The following is a 17,649-nucleotide window of genomic DNA, read 5'->3' as shown; positions in this document are numbered from 1 at the left end:
AAACCCAAGCCCAAGCACCCACAGTCAGTTCTGATGGTTCCTGCATATGCCACTCTCTCAAACACAAGGTAAATACTGTCAGCAGGCATACTGGGGACAAAGATGAGCCAGTCCATGTCATTTTACCCACCAGTTCATTTGTCCAGGCTGCTTCACCTGCAAGAAAGCTGGAACCTCCTTTTGATGGCCTGTATTCAGGCAGAGGCCAGCACTAATAAGATTCTGTGTGTGCAAGTTCATGACGTACAGGTAATGACTATCAAACACTGAAGCAAAGACTGACTCGGGTGAGATGCAGTCTCAAAGCAGTTCCTGATTGCTAAGGATGTTGAACGTATTAAGTAGTTATTGGCTGTATGTATCTCTTCTTTTGAAGTGTGTTCTAGTTTCATTCTGTTGCTATGATAAAATTCTCTAACCTCTAGTAGATGGCAGCTTATGCCATTAATTTTAGCACTCCAAGCAGCGACAGGCAGATTGCTGTGAGACTGAGGCCACCTACATAATGAGTTCCAGGTCAGCTGGGCTTACATAGACCCTGTCTCAAAAAGAAACACACCACACACAAACAAAAAAACAAAACACGCTGACCAAAAGCAACTTAGGGGAGGAAAGGATTTGTTTCAGTTTACAGGTTACAGTCCCTCACTAAGAAAAGTCAGGGCAGGAACTTGAAGGCAGAAACCATAGAGGAATGCAGCTTGTGGTTCACTCACAGGCTCATGTGTAGCTCACTTTCTTATATAGCCCAGTACTACCTGCCCAAGGATAGCACTGCCCGAAGTGGACTGGGCATTCACAACAGTCCTGCACAAACATACCCACAGGTCAACTTGATAAAGGCAGTTACTGGGCTGGGATTCTTTCAGGTGAGCCTAGCTGTGTCAGGTTGACAGTTGATGCTAACTACGACAGTGTTTGTGGACTTCGGGTTTTCTATGTTCATGATCATGTCCTGTTCAAAAAGGGCACAGTTCTCCTTTCCAATTTGGGTGCTTTTCATTTCCTTTTCTAACAGAACTGGAAAAACAACAAACGAAACCCAAAGTCAGCAGAAGAGAGGAAATAATAAAGATTAGAGAAAAGTTAAATAAAATAGACGAGAAAAAAATTAACAAAACTAAAAGTTGGTTGTTTTTTCAGATGGATCTTTCGTTTGCTGTATTCCATAGTGTCTGTACAAATTTACATGCCCACCAGCAGTGAAGAAGGGTTCCTCTCTCCCCACATCCTCACCAGGAGTTCTTGACATCTGTTTTCTTGATGACCACTACTCTGACTCAGGTGAGATGCAGTCTCAAAGCAGTTCCTGATTACTAAGGCTGCTGAACATATTTTCTTAAGTAGTTATTGGCCATATGTATCTCTTCTTTTGACAACTGTCTATCTAGTTCACTAGTCTGTTTATTAATAGAATGATTTGGGGTTTTAGGATTGAATTTTTGTGGTTATTTATATATCCTTGGAATTAACTCCCTGTCTGAACTGCAGTTGACAACAATATCTTCCCCATTCTGTAGCTGTCTCTTCACTCTGGTGATCATTTCCTTTGTTGTGCAGAAGCCTTTTAATTTCATGTGATACCAATTGTCAATTCTTGGTGTTATTTCCTATCCTATTGGAGTCCTGTTAGAAAAATCCTTGCTCATGCCTATATCTTCAAGCATCTTTCTTAGGTTTTCCTCTAGCAGTTACAAGGTTTCAGGTCTTAAGACTTTTGACCCATTTTGAATTGATTTTTATGCAGGCGCAGAGATATGTGAGAGATATCTAATTTCAGTTTCTACATGTGCAAATTCAGTTTTTCCAACAGAATTTAATGAAGAGGCTGTCTTTTCTCCAATAAATGTTTCTGACACAGTTGCCAAAAATTGGTGGCTGTGCGGGCTAGGGGGATAGTTCAGTCAATAAAGTATTTGCCATGCAAGCATAAGCACCTTAGTTTGGACCCCCAGAATTCACATAAAAAGTCCAGCACTGGGGAGGCTGAGACAGGAGAATCCCTGCGGCTTGTTGGCCAGTCAGTCTAGCTAAATTCGTGAGCTCCAGGTTCAGTGACAGACCCTATTTCAAAAACAACATGGTGGAAAGCACCTGAGGAAGACCCCCAGTGTCAATAATTGGCCTCACTACAAACATGTGCACCCCCTTTCACATGCCTGCACACGGACACACACACACACACACACACACACACACACACACTGAGGCACACAGGCACACACACAAAATTGATAGCTATAGTTGTATGGTCTACATGCCCGATTTTTGTGCCACTATAATGTTGTTTACTATGGCTTTGCAATACAATTTGAGAACAAGTATTGTGACACCTCCATCAGTGTTGTTTTTGCTAAGGATTGCTTTAGTCATTGGGCCATTTTAGTCATTGGGCTTGGGCCATTTGTGTTTTCTATCCCTGTGAAACACGTCATTGGCATTTTGACAGGAATGATGTTGGATTTCAATGCTATAACCGTCTATACAATATTAGTTCTGCCAATCCAGGAGCATGGAGATCTTTCCATTTTACAGTGTCTCCTTCAGTTTCTCTCTTCAGTGCCTTAAAGATTTCATTGTCAAGGTCTTTCACCTCCTTAATGAGAGTGAGTCCTAGGTATTTTATTTATTTTTTAAGCTATTGTTAGTAAGACTCCCCCCCCCCGATTCTTTTGACACGTACATTATTGGCATACAGAAAAGCTCCTATGCATCTTGACTTGGCATCCTGCTACATTGCTGAAAGTGTTTATCAGACTAGGAGTCTTCTGATGTAGTCTTCAGTCGTCTTTCATAGGATCACATCTTCTGTAAATATGGCGAGTTTGACATCTTCCATTCCCTGTTCGCACCCCTTTTGTTTCTTTCTCTCGTTTTATTACTCTAGCTTACATTTTGCTGAAAAAGAATGATAGAGGGACTCTAGCCTTGTTCTGGGCTTCAGAAACAATTCTCTCAGGTTTTCACCATTTAGTACAACATTGGCCATAGTTTTCTTCGTATGTAGTCTTCGTTATGATGAGGCAGGTCTTTCTTCCATCCAAGTTTCTCTATGACTTTTATCACACTTTGTTGAAAGCTCTTTCTGCAATGTTTGAGATGATCACATGATCCATCCTTAAGACTATTTATGAGCTGCATTACCTTATTGATTTGCATACATTGAACCAAGCTGACATCCCTGGGATGAAGCCAACTTGGCCCTGCTGTATGTCTTCTTGAACTCCCTCTTTTAAAAAATATTTTATTAGCCGGGCATGGTGGCGCACGCCTTTAATCCCAGCACTCAGGAGGCAGAGGCAGGAGGATCTCTGTGAGTTCGAGGCCAGCCTGGTCTACATAGTGAGTTCCAGGCCAGCTGGGGCTACAGGGAGACCTTGTCTCAAAAAGACAAAAAAAAAAAATTTTTATTTATGGTTTTTATTTTGTGTGTATGAGTGTATTGCCTGCATGTGTGTGAGTGCACATGTGTCGTGCAGTGCCACAGAGGTCAGAAGAGGGCTTCAGATTCCCCTGAAACTGGAGTTAAGGATGGTTCATAGCTGCCATGTGGGTGCTGGGAATTGAACCTGGGTCCTCAGCAAGAGCAGTCAGTGCTCTTAACCGCTGAGCCATCTCCCTCTCCAGCCCCTGAACTCCCTTTTGTCAAAATTTTATTGAGAATTTTTATGCTTATGTTCATCAGGGAAATTGGTCTACACTGTCTTTTGTTGTGTTGTTATCCAGTTTGGATAGCAGGGTAAGGCTGGCTTTGTAGAATGAGTTTGGTATTGCTTTCATTTATGGAACAGTGTGAGAAGCAGTGGTGTTAGCTCTTCTGTAAAGAGTGAATCCATCTAGTTTTTCATGTTTCTTCATTGGATTTATGTACCTGTTCATTTGGATATCATTTCTGTTGTGGTGGAGGGACATGATCTTATTATTGATCAGCCTACCATCTCTCAGTTTTTAAATATTTTTTTTTATGTGTATGAGTGTATTGCCTCCATGCATGTAAGTGTGCTCATGTCATGCAGTGCGGGTGGAGGTCAGAAGAGGACGTCGGAGTCCCCTGGAACTGGAGTCACAAGTGATTGTTAGCCGCCATGTGGGTGCTGGGACTTGAACCTGGGTCCTTTGCAAGAGCAGTCAATGTTCTTAACGATGAGCGGTCTCTCTAGCTCCTGATCAGCCTACTCTTAAGACTCAAGCCTCAATACCACTTAGTAAGGAGAAAACAAACTGCCCCAACAGGAACAACATAAGGCCACACAAGATATAGAAATACATTTAAAATCAATTACAGCCCTCAAATACATCACCGATGATCATAGAGCCGAGAACTACTGTAGAACGAGCGGTGATGTCAGAGATTACTTAGCAACGGTGGGAACAGTCAACAAATGGAAATGGGAGGAGGCAGAGAAAGGAGAGCAACAGAGAGGAGATGGGGTTATATAAAAGGAGAGAAGAGTGGAGAAGAGTGATGTGGAGGGGACGCACTTCGAAACACAGCGCTGGGATGTAGCTCAGTTGGTAGAGTGTCTGCCCAGCAGACAAGAGGCCTTGGGTTCCAGCCACAGTGCTGCATAAACCAGTGCAGTGGTACAAGCCTATCCACCTGTAATCTAAGGCATTTGGGAGACAGAAGCTGGGGGATCAGAAGCTGAAGGTCATCCTTGGCTACATAGTGAATTTGAGGTTAGCCTGGCCAAGATGAAACACGGTCTCAATAACAACAAAAGATTGCCCAGTAATGAAAAGGTTCAAAACCAAATTTAGATAAGTATAAGAAAAGGATTAAAAAATGAGTGTTTTTTTAAAAAATACAGTAAGATAAATATGCTGCTAAATGCAAAAAGGATGGAACATAGGGGCAAAGCTAAAAAAGGAAACCGAGGGAAAAATATTGCCCAATAATGAAAAAAAAAATGGAAACACAATTAGATGACTGTGTGTAAGGGGAATACAAAAACAAAGTTTCTAAAAGTACCTCCATGGCAGACTTACCTGTCTGGAACTGTAGGCCTCAGCAAACTCTTCCTTCTATGCATTGCCTTGGTTATGGTGCTTTATCACAGCAACAGAAAATTAGTAAAATACCTTTTTTAAAAATGGTTTATTTTTCAACTATGCTTCTGTGTGCGTCTGTGTGTGGGTATGTGCATGGAAGCATAGGTGTCCTTGGAGGCCAGAAGAGGGTTTTGGGTCCCTTGGAGCTGAAATTACAGGCTGTTGTGAGCCACCTGATATGGGTTCTGGGAACCAAGTTTGGATCCGCTGCAAGAGCAGTATGCCCTCTTAGCTGCTAAGCCATCTCTCCAGGCCCATGTCTCCTTAGTTTAAAGACCTTCTGAGTATTGGGAGGGCATGGTGGCACATGCCTTTAATAATCCCAACACTCAGGAGACAGAGGCAGGTGAATCTCTGTGAGTTCAAGATCAGTGTGGTCTACATAGTGAGTTCCATGCCAGCTGGGGCTACAGGGAGACTCTGTCTCAAAGACCAAAAAAGAAAAGAAAAGAAAAAGGCTGCTTAATTTTTATTTTATGTATATATGTGTGCATATATGTGCCTACATGTATGTAAGAGCACCATGTGCACATTGTACCTATGGAAACCAAAAGAGGGTGTTGGATCCCCTGGAACTGAAGTTAAGGATGGTTGTTAGCCACCACGTGCATTCTAGGAACCGAACTCTGGTCTTCTGCAAAAGTAACCAGTGCTTTTTTTTTTTTTTTTTTCAACAGGGTCTCCCTGTAGCCCCAGCTGGCCTGGAACTCACTATGTAGACCAGACTGGCCTTGAACTCACAGAGCTCCGTATGCCTCTGCCTCCCAAGTGCTGGGATTAAAGGCCTACGCCACAATGCCCTGCAACGGCAGCAGCCAGTGCTCTTAACTACTGATCATCTCTCCAGACCCAAGGGCTGACCTTTTCATACCCTGCTTTCCCTCCTAGTGAGCTGTGTGCTGAAGCGGTGCTCCTCCTCCTTCCCTGGGTCTTTTGGCCTTTTCTGGCTCTTTTGAGGAGCCCTTTCACGTCTTTATGGGTTTTTAAGGCTCTTTCTGCTTCTCTCTTTGGACTAGAACATTTTTTTCTTGCTCTGCCTCTCCATTGACTCAATGGAGGCAGCCTTTAAAAACGCTGAACATGATCTCACCATTTGATCTGGCAGCTGTACTTCTAAATATGTGTCAAGCTAACATAAAAATTTATGCCCATGCAAAACCTGAGAATGTTTATAGCATTGTTAGCCATTTTCAAAAACTAGGAATAATCAATAAATGTCTTTCAATAGATGAATACATAAACAAGTTATGGTATATCCGTGTGGTAGAATACTCTTTAGCTATTGACATGAATGAGCTATTAACTACAAAGAATGTTGAATCTTGAATGCATATTATTAAGAAAAAGAAGCTAGTTTGAACAGTGCTACATGGTGTGCAATTCCCTTCAGTGACACTATGAAAGGGTGAACCTGTGCAGTGGTATTAGGTCAGTGGTTGTCCAAAGTTTTTGGAGGAGTTAGCTGAACAGGTGAAACTTGGAGGATTTGTGTGTGTGTGTGGCAATGCTTATATTTGTAACAATAACTGAATACACAATCTCTTTTTTTTTTTTTGAGACAGGGTCTCCCTGAAGCCCCAGCTGGCCTGGAACTCAATATGTAGACCAGGCTGGCCTTGAACTCACAATCTGCCTGCCTCTGCCTCCCCAGTGCTGGAATTAAAGGTGTGCGCCACCACGCCCGGCTGAATACACAATCTTATATCTTTGTTAAAACTCATAGAACTGAGACTGGAGAGATGGCTCAATGGTCAAGAGTGCAGCTGCTCTTTCAAAGAACTTCCAGCACCATGTCAGATGGCTCACAACATTCTGTAACTCCAGTTCCAGGGGATCTGATGCCCTCTTCTTGCCTCCATGGGCACCTGTACTCACATGCACATACACATACAAATACACATAAATAAAAATAAAATAAATCTTTTTCTTTTTAAACTGTCACAAAATTTTACACAAAGAGTGAATGGTAGTGTAGCAAATTTGAAAGTCATTTAGGTGGTTGGGGAGGGGGGAGGTTCTCTGCTGGAATGCAAGCTATGAAGGAAAAGTAGACTGGAGAGAAAGGAGGAGCTGACCTAACTGCAATGAACAGACACAAAGCCTAAAGGCAATCAAGTTCCTAACTTTTTTTCTCATAGTGGTATCAGTATAAATATATACTGGAATTAGGTAAATAAATGGTGGATCCTGGAAAGCAGATTTCTGACTGTTGGAGAGGGAGGAGGAGACAGAAAAGAGGTAAGGCTGGATGACCCATGTGCTCAAAGGTTAGAGTTAGAGGCACCTGTATGAGCTCATATCTCACTCAACATCCACAGATGGGTTGCTAAGGAGACGTTGCTGAATATGAGCATGTGAGCAGGTTAGAACACACCCATATATTTTCCCACCTGGTCAGCTGTGGACATCTAGGGACAATGAAGACTCAGTAGCAATTAGCACACCTGGCATCAAATTTTAGTTCCTAATACCTTTCTCTAATAATAAAAGAATCCAAGGTTCCTTGTAGAAATGGTGAATTCCAAAGCTGGGGACACATAGAATGCTCTTGTAGTGCCAGAAGGTAATGTAAATCCTTCAGTTAAAACCACAATGGGAGATGTCAAAGGAGCTGTGGGTCCAAGTAGAAGAGCTTCCAGTGAAACAACGTGACAAAATAACATAGTGTTGACTCATAACCTCAAATATAAACCAATGTCAATGAGTTCATACCAATATAAATGAGTAATTAAGCAAATTAGGGAGAATATACACATTCCCTGCACAGAAGCACCGCCCATAGGTTATGCAGATGCATCACTATTTCAGAGGCATGCCCCTAACTGTGCAGTGACTAGAATACAGAAGAGAAAGGGGGGGGGGACTTTACAAGGGGAATATCTGAAAAATGCCTGAAGCATACCTAAGTCATCATACCACGTACATACTTACACATCCATACTTATTTGTAGCATCAATCACAATAGCCAGAATCTAGAAAACACAGATGTCCATTAAATGATGAATGGATAAAGAAAATGTGGTGTATATACACAGTAGAGTTTTATTTGGCCATAAAGCGGAATAAAATTTTGTCATTTGTAGGAAAGCAGATGCAATTGGATATCATGCTAAGTGAAATAAGGTAGACTTGGAAAGACAAATACCAAATGTTTTCTCTCATGTAGAATCTAGAATTTACATGACATGAAAGTGGAGGATCTTACTTGGGGGAGGAAGGAGTCTAAAGTGAGAGGGAGGGTAACAAGAGAGTAATCTGTAGTGTACATATAAATATAGTCACATGAAAACAGAAGGGGACTGTGTGGGTCAAGCAGGGCGAGACAAGAGGGTAATAGAGGGTGACTGTGATCAAAGTACAGTGGTGCACACATACTTGTAATGAAACCCATTATTTTGTTCACTTACTGAAAAAAATATTGTGTCAACACTGGTTCACTAGTTGTAACAAAATGCCCAATGCAAATGTAAGATGCTAACAAAAGAAACTGTTGACCAAGTGTGTGGAAACTACTAATTTGCAAATGTTCTATAAGTCTAAAGCTGTGCTAAATAGGGTTGTATCACATAGGCACAGTCACTGTGAAGTGTGCAAATGAGATCCTCCAGCAGTCTCTGTGGACCTGGGCTTTGGACGTTCAAGAGAGATAGTGGCCCCTGGGTAGGAGGAGGTGCCACCGCAGGGCTCTGGGTTCAGACCCTAACCTTCAGCAGTTTCGGTAGATTTTGTTATTAATAACTTACCAGACACAAACAGGAAACAGCTGTGACTATTGATACACAGAAAGGCATTCATATAACCAGTGGCCTAGGTGCTCAGCGATCCTTACTTCCGCTCCAGCCAGATCTCAGGGCACTGTTCCCTGACTGACTGCTACAGTCTCGGCTACTGGACCTCTCTTAGTTCCTTCCCAGGAGTCAGACTCTCTCACGCCCAGTCATTCCCTTGTGGCTCACATGTCCCTTCTCTTTGTGCCTTCCTTCCCTCCTCTTCCCCCACTCTCTACTCATTCTTTGGTCTCTCCCTCATCTCTTCTCCACCTGCCTTTCTGCCTGTTTATTCACTCATCTTGTTAGCGCACAGCACTCAGACTTCCATGCTAGAAATAACAGACTCCCCCACCCCACACTTTTGCTGTAGAACTGGGTCTCTACAGAGCAGTGCCCTCTAGGGCCTAAAATGTTAGACTTTTCTTATCTTCCTGATCTGGAATAGCCTTTTCTTAGACCCCTTCCTAGCGCAGTTTCTCAAATGGAGGTTTCTTGGCTCTGCTGAGGGGTGGAGTACAGTGTAAAGACACCCCAATTCTGCTGTCTAAGCTTCTTTCCTCCCACTGCTCAGCAACCACCTCAGAGCCAAGTCGTTCTGGAGATGCAGCTCTGAGGAAGAGAGGGTTGGGTCCTGTCTTAACAGGACAGAAAAGGGGAGAGGCAAGCACAGGCCTTGTACGATGACTAGTCTAGGGGAAGGGTGTTTCAGAGTCTCAACTTTCTAGGTGGCCCCCATTCAAGACCCCCATGGATTCGGACCTGTCCTGCCAAATTCCCTTCCCTCCTGAGAGACCCTCACACTCTCTGGGATTCCTAGGTCTCAGATCCTAATACGGATTGACAAAACCGACATACTACATTCTATTTGGGTTTTACATGGTTTCTAACATCTGGAAAGGGCGAATTACAAAGGCATAAACTTCCGTGGCTCATTTTCTGCATTTTGACTAAGCTTTGAGATCCTCACACCTTCTCCCCCCCCCCCCAGTTCACCTGCTCCATTCCCAAAATGGCGACTGCCCCCTCCTTCTTCCCAGTGTGCTCAGCGTCTCTCAGCGTGGGTCTCTAGACCCACCCCTGAGACTCTGTGGGCTCAGTTCTAGCTTCCTCGGAGGACACATATACCCGACAGAACCACTGATGACTTTTCTCTCCAGTAGCCTGTACAGCACATTCCAGATACCATGAAAGCTAGCCAGCAGGGAGGATAGTTCCAGCTCCGTTCCAACTTGATTTCTCTATGTTCTGCAACCAAAGTGTGTGGTGTCTTCAGCAACTGGGTCCAGCCATCTAGGTCTGGTGGACAATCAGAACAAGGGCAGCCACTGTAGTTTTGAGGGCCTCAGAGAGTCTCCCTAACCACAACTGACATGAGAGGTATCCTATGCCTGACATCAGGATTTTCATTTAATAACCGGTGCCTTTATGGTATACCATTACCCACCTATGCAGGGTACCTCCATTCAAACTCTATTAAAGATTCGTTGTGTATGGGGGCAGGGTTGTGGGGTGGTCATGTGGCGGTCAGAGGACAACTTGTGAGATTATCTCCACCATGTGAGTTCTAGTGATTGAACTCAAGGTCATCAGGTTCAGTGGCAAGCACCCTTACCTGCTAAGCCATTTTGTCACCCACATCAAACTTTATATATTTAATTATAATTTTGAGCTAGCCTAAAATTATACTATTTATGGTATACCATTACCCACCTATGCAGGGTACCTCCAGGTTGTTATATGGACCCCCCACTTCCCCCCTCCCATTTGCCTCTCCTATCACTCTTTAAACCTTTTCACCTCTAGTATCCTTCTTTACTTTCACATCACACGTGTTTCTCTCTTAAGGCCTCTCCTACCTACCCTCCCTGTAAAGACCCCTTCTTACCTTCCTGGCTTATACAGACACTTCAAGTTAAGCACATAAATCTAGAAATTTGAAACTAGGATCCACATATGAGGGATCCACCATGTTTGTCTTTCTGGGCCTGGGTTACCTCACTCAGCATATTTTATGGTTCCATCAATTTTCCTGCAAATTTCATTTTTCTCTATGGCTGAACTCCATTCAGAAAATTCCACTGTGTATAGATACCACATTTTCATTATCCACTCACCAGCTGATGAACGTCTGAGCCCATTCCATTTCCTGGCTACTGTGAATAAGGCAGCAATAACTATGGCTGAGCAAGTGCCTCTGTGGTGGGACAGAGTTCTCTGGGTACATACCAGGGAGTGGTAGAGCTGGGTCATACGGTAATTCTGCTTTCAGTTCCTTGAGGAGCTGCCACACTGACTTCTGTGGTGGCTTCCACAGTTCATACTCACGCCACCAATCATTTGCTTTTCATCCTTGCCAGCACTTGTCAACCTATCTTCTTGATGTTTTCTATCATTTTCTTGACAAAGCCATACAGACTGGGGTGAGAGAGGGAATCTCAAATAATTTTCATTTACATTTTCCTGATGGCAAAGAATGCTGAGCACTTTTTAAATTTTTGTTAGTCATTTGTATTTCTTCTTTTGAGAACTCTCTGTTTAGTTCCATAGCACATTTTTTTAATCGAGTTCCTTGTATCATCTAGATATTAACCCTCTATCAGAAGTTTCTCCTATTCTGGTGAAAAGTTTCTCCCATTCATACGCTGCCTCTTCACTTGATGAACAGCTGTAGAGAAGTTTTTTGTTTTTGTTTTTGGTTTCATGGAGTCCTATTTGAAGATTATTGGCTTTCTTCCCTCCTTTTTAGTGTTCTATGTCTCAGGTTTTTATTTCTGTAATCATCAAGACAAAAAAGTCCCTTCATACTCAGCATAAATAGTATCATTTGAAAGGCATAAAAAATTTAAAGCGTTAGGAAGAAAAATGTCAGTTGAGTTCCCGTATCCACTCAAAAGGAATTTATGGAATATTTCCTGTGTCCACACACATTGTGAGGGCTTGAGAATCTGGTGGTAAGGATCATAGGTAAGAGACTTGTCTTCAAGCATCTTGGATTTCCATAGGTAGTGGAGCAACAGTAGACAGGCAAGCAAATATGCATCAAGATGATTTGGGATGGGGCTCAGCGGTTAAGAACACTGACTGTTATTGCGGAAGACCTGGGTTTGAATCCCAGCACCCACATGGCAGCTAACAACTGCCTGTAACTCCAGTTCCAGGGGATCTGACAGCCTCTTTTGTCCTCTGCAGGTATTGCACGGCATGGGTGCACTTACCTACATGCAGGCAATACACACATACGCATAAAATAAAGCATATAAAAAATAAAATATTTTAAAAAGATGATTTGGGATGGTGTAAAGAAATGTGGAGCAAATGAAAAGGGGACCGTGAATGCAGATTTAGGTAGTGTGACTGGAAGACACTTTTAAGGAGGTCATATTTGAGGTAAGAATTGAAAGAGTTGGTCATGTAAAAACGGGTAGTGTGGGGAGAGAACATTGCAGGCCACTTGGAGCAGATACAAAGACGATATGGTGGAGAAAGGACTGTAGAACTTCTGCTAAGCACACTCAGAGATGATACAGAAGCTCTTTAAAACAATCTTCTTCATTTCTAGACATCGATCTTTTTACCTACTTCACATATCTGAATTGTAAAAGAACTCTGATTGTCTCCAACAACAGAGAAAAACTGTTGGCCAGAGAGATGCCTTTTCCAGATCACCCAGAAAATAACTGAAGGACCCGAGAGTGATATACTTTTTGGTTGTAAGCCAGAGAGCAAGAGCTTTACCGACTGCACTGTATCCCCTGCCTAAGTATGACACATTTTGACTCCAAACTCACATGCTACATTGTTTTTCCAGCAAACTGGCCTTATTTCTTGAACAATCAGAGTCCTATTCAGAAAGTCACACCAATGTCTTGAAATGATTCCCCTACTTTGTCCTCTAGTTCAGACTATCAGGTCTTATATTAAGATCTTTGATCCATTTGGAGTTGATTTTGTACAGGGTGAGATATGAGGATCTAGTTATGTATAGATCTATTCGTTACTTTTCCGCTTCATGATAAGACTCTACGACCAAGGCAACTTATAGAAGGAAGAGTTTATTTGTGCTTACAATCCCAGAGGGATAAGAGTCCATAATGGCAGGAGGCATGACAGCAGAGATGGTGAGACCAGAAAGCCAAGCACTCACATCTTCAAGCAGGCACAGGAAGCAGAGAGCAACTGGAAATCCAGCAAGGCTTAAGAACTCTCTAAGCTTTCCCCCAGTGACATTCTTCCTCTAGCATGGCCACACCTTCTAAAGGTGACCCTCCAGAACCAGCACCACAAACTGGGGACCAAATGTCCAGATAATTGGAGCCTACGAGGGATAGTCTCATTCAAACCACCACAGTAGATAGTTACTTTGTCCAGTGCCATTTGTTGACAATATTGCCTTTTCTCTAATCTGTATTTTTAGCATCTTTGTAAACAATCGGGTGGCCATAGCTCAGTGGGAATGTATCAGGGTTTTCTATTCTGTTCCATTGGTCTACCTGTATAGCTCTGTACCAATCGGGCCTAGTGCTACCTCTAGTATTATTCTTATTGCTTAAGTTTTTTGTTTTTTGTTCTGTTTTGTTTAGTTTTGCTAGTTGGGATCTTTTATGTTTCCATATGAATTTTAAGATTGTTTTTTCCTTACTGCCAGAGAGCTCCTGACTAGCCTGGTAAGTTAGTTGGATCCTGCCCACTGGGTTACGATTGCCCTGCTTTGGGTCCAGCTCTATTCTTGTGGCTCCAGGGCCCACATTTACCCTGCATAGTTAGTCAGAGCCTGCCTACTTGGTCTGCACTGTCCTGCATGGGACTAGGCCACCTTGCCCTGCCAGAGAGCTCCTGACTAGCCTGTCAGAACCCATTCGCTTGGTTGCCATCCTTCTGCTTTGGGGCTAGGCCTATTCACACTCCTGGAGAGCTCCCAACTAGCCTGCCTGGAACCATTCCATCCCTCCAACAAAAAACTAAGTGAGAGCCTGAAGCACAGACCAACTAACTAATCATACCTGATTAAAAAACAACCGAGCACAACCAAACTTCAGCTCAGCAAAGATAGGCTAGAATTTCATATCAGACACACAACCAGCAAAAGAAGTCCATACACCCAGGTCCCAATGCAAAAACACAAATGATAAGAAAAACCAAGATAATATATTCCCACCAAGTTGCTCCAGTCCTATAGAAGTGTTCTACAATGATAATTACCCAGAGGAACCCCAAGACACAGAACTTAAAAGAACAATTATAAACAAGTTCAAAGAACGCAAGGATTGTAAAGAACACACAAACGACTCACAGAACTGAGAGGGGAGGAATGAACTGCCTGAAGCTTAAGAAAATACAATGTGGCTTAATGAAGTGACAGATACAATTCAGGATTCAAAGAGTGAATTCACAAAAGAGAAATATTGAAGAAAAGTCAAAACCGAAGTGAAGATAGGATTGAAAAACTCAATAAGCCAATTTAAAACAACAGGAGAAAGTCTCACCAGCAGAATGAATCAGATGGAAAACAGAATGTCAAAACTGGAAGATGAAATTGTAGAGTTGGACTGCTCAAGCAAAAATATGAAAAAAAAGTCAATGGAATATGCAAAGGACAAATCTATGCATTCTAGGTATAAAGGAAGGAGAAGAATCTCAGGTCAATAGCATGGACCAGATCTTCAACAGGATTATAAAAAGCTTCCCTAAATTAAGGAAAGACATACCCATACAGATATAAGCACAGAGAACACCAAATAGAGAGGACCAGAAAAGAAACTCCTCATGGCATACCATAGCAAAAACACTAAATACAGACAAAGAGAGAATACTGAAAGCTGCAGGAAAAAACAAGTCACATATAAAGGAAAATTCATCAGAACTACAACTGACCTTTCAATGCAAACTATAAAAGCCAGAAAAGCCTAGAGAAAAGTAGTCCAAGTTCTAAATAATCAGAGATGCCAATCCATAATACTTTACCCAGCAAAACTATCTATCATAGTCTAAAGAGAAAGGACATTCTTCTATGACACAAGTAGGCTGAAAGCACTCATGCCTACCAAACCAACCCTACAGACTACTCGAAGCAATACAAAGGATTGAAGAAAAGAATGACTACACTCAAAAGGCTACAGAAAGAAAACAAACGAAGGTATAATTAAAGAAACACAAAATAGGACTAAGAACACAAACAGAAAACAAAATAACAGTAAGTGTGCTGGACAGCTTTAGTGTCAATTTGGCACACCTCGGTTGAGGGATCCTCCATTGGGAAATTGTCTCCATTGGACTGGCCTGTGGCCATGTCTGTGGGGCATCTTCTTGATTACTGAGTGATGTAGGAGGGCCCAGCCCACCATGGGTGGCGCCACCCCTGGGCAGGTAGGCCTGTGTTGTATAAGAAAGCAGGCTGTTGTATGAAAGGAGAGAAGGTTAGCACTCCCCCGGACAAGGATGGAAGAGGCCCTTGGGCCTAACAACACCCATATGGTTAAGGCATTGCCACCTACTTCACATCTAACCACTGTTTTTTCAAGAAACAAAATATATGTCTAGTCAAGGTTTATCTGAGAACGTTTGGTTTTTGCCTAAGCTTTATCTACATAGCACATGGTAATTAAAAGTAGAAGACTGGTGGAACTAACCTTATTGGATGTTTAACAGCCATACTTTAAGACCTATATTAATATGGTCAGAAGGACTTAAAGGACAGTTTTGCCCCTTGCCCTCCAAGGTCAACCAAATTCCAGGGGACTATGGAGCATCTCTCAAAATGTCCTGTAACTGTGGTGAGTCGCCTGTCCTCTTGTTCAGAGAGGCCATGGAGACCCCACCAGATGGATTTGAACCAGTGTCCAGTCTACAAAGAGGAGGGTCAACACAGAGGAAACATCTCATTCATGCTTCCAAGTGAAGCCAGACATGGTCGAGCAGGACCTTTGACTTATGTTCGCATAGATGGAACTGGTAAAAGAAAGGAGCCAGGTGCTCTTCCCAAGCCCCCTGAGGAACAGATCCTCAAACAACCTTAACTTAAGAGTAAAAATAAATTGGCTTATTTGGGACAACTGTATGGTCTTAAACACCCAAAAGGAATGTATAACCAAAGATTAAAGTGATCAGTATAATTCTTTAACAGCTCATGTGCATAGCTAAAGGCTACATAACAAGAAACAGTGCCAGAAAGGAGATACCTTCCTTTGAGTTGTGGGCCAGGGTGGTCCAAGAGACTCCCAAAATTACTCACGGTATTGCTGCAGCCCTTGATGGTCTCCCAGACCTTGAAGGTAAGACCCTACTGCCAAAAACAGAACATACATTGGACACAGGATTTCAAGAAGTAGAGCTGCAACTGACCTAGAAGGCGAGGTCTCATAGCTTTGGAGAATGTGGGTCTCTCCCTCCCCTTGTGGGCTGTTGGCCACTGACCCACGAGAACAAAGGGAGCAGAAGCAACAATGGCCAGTGAACATGGATGGAAAAAACCTTCCGGGGAGTCAGATTCAGTGATACAGCTCCGTTTATTCATGGAGGTCAGGGGAAAATATAGTGTGGAGGCAGCAGCCAAAGCTTCAGCTGATAGGTGCTCACAGTGTGCTTTATTTACATGTGGCAGGGGGATCTTATCATCTGGCTATAGGGCAATGCCTAATTATCATATAGAAAAAACCTGGGGGCAGTTTTTTTGCAGGTAACTATGCCAGAGGTCATGTTCCAAAAAGGTCAGGCATCCGTGCTTGGAGGCACTTTTCAGATAAGTCAGGCAGAGAGCAGGAGGCCCCTGCTAAGAAAGGAGTCGACCTTAACAGCAGGGTTCCCCAACAGGAGGACACTATGAAAGTGCCAAGGGAAAACATCAACAAAGGATCCAGCACCAGCTTCAAGACCAAATAACCATATGAATGGCCAGCGCAGCCTATGTCATTGATGCAGTAGTGGCACTTTTGTCTTGGGGACAATCAACAGCTACCTAAAAGCCCACTCAAGGGGAGAAAACTAAAGTGTGGTACTGTAACATAACATAACACACATGGCTGGAGTGGTCATAGATCTTAGAGAAAACCCCAAAACTCTCACATCCCTAGTCTAATGGATTTCTTACTATGTGCAAAATATGTATCCTTATATTTACAGACAAATATCCCAGGCACCACTCAACAAAGAAGCTCATTTTGCAGCAGCACTAATACCAAGTACCACAACTGGCCACACACGGACATTGTCTATGAACTGCCCAGGCCTAAGGAACACATCTGCAATGCAAGCTTTACACCTAAGGCTCATGGAACACAGAACAGGGATAAAGAAGAGGACACTAAGGATCAGTTCTCAATAATGAAGCTCCTCATCAGCGGAGGGCCAGGAACACAAAAGGTCATAAATGGCCAAAGTGTAGAGATCAAGAATCTGATAAACAATGGTCCCTGTACAGGACTCGTATATTTAAACTTCACCCAAGGCTCAGGGACCATCGTGGAAGAGGGAGCAGAGAAACTGTAAGAGCCAGGGAGGATGGGCTTGACCATATGGAAACAAAGTCCCACAAGCTCCTGGGAACCTGCTCATATGATTCTATGGCATAGGTGTCAGCATACACAGGTCCCATGCAAACTCAGGCAGACAGTAACCCCTCATAGAACTGGGAAAATGAACAGCACGCCTCAATCTTACCTAAAGGAATGTTGGTAACTGATTGCTGCTAGATGAGGAAAAGCTGATCGTCCTAAAACAAGGGACTCTAGATAGCCTGACTAGACTCAGTGGATGCATTTGCACTGGGGAATGGCTGGGGGCACTGACAACACAGTGGGCAGTAACAAGAATGACAGAGTATACGGGCTCCAG

At 43.0% G+C, this 17,649-nt stretch overlaps 1 non-coding gene across 1 annotated transcript; it reads left to right on the top strand.

Annotated features, from left to right (window-relative positions):
* Positions 1–15,214: 15,214 nt before the first annotated feature.
* LOC115071720 lies at positions 15,215–15,337 on the top strand. Its single transcript, XR_003850808.1, has one exon. It is a non-coding gene; the product is annotated as a U6atac minor spliceosomal RNA (small nuclear RNA).
* The last annotated feature ends 2,312 nt before the right edge of the window (positions 15,338–17,649 follow it).

This window comes from Nannospalax galili, unplaced genomic scaffold, assembly GCF_000622305.1.
Source record: "Nannospalax galili isolate Female #2095 unplaced genomic scaffold, S.galili_v1.0 scaffold841, whole genome shotgun sequence".
NCBI lineage: Eukaryota > Metazoa > Chordata > Mammalia > Rodentia > Spalacidae > Nannospalax > Nannospalax galili.
Note: the sequence above shows the minus strand (reverse complement) of the source record. Positions and strands in the feature narration are given on the sequence as shown.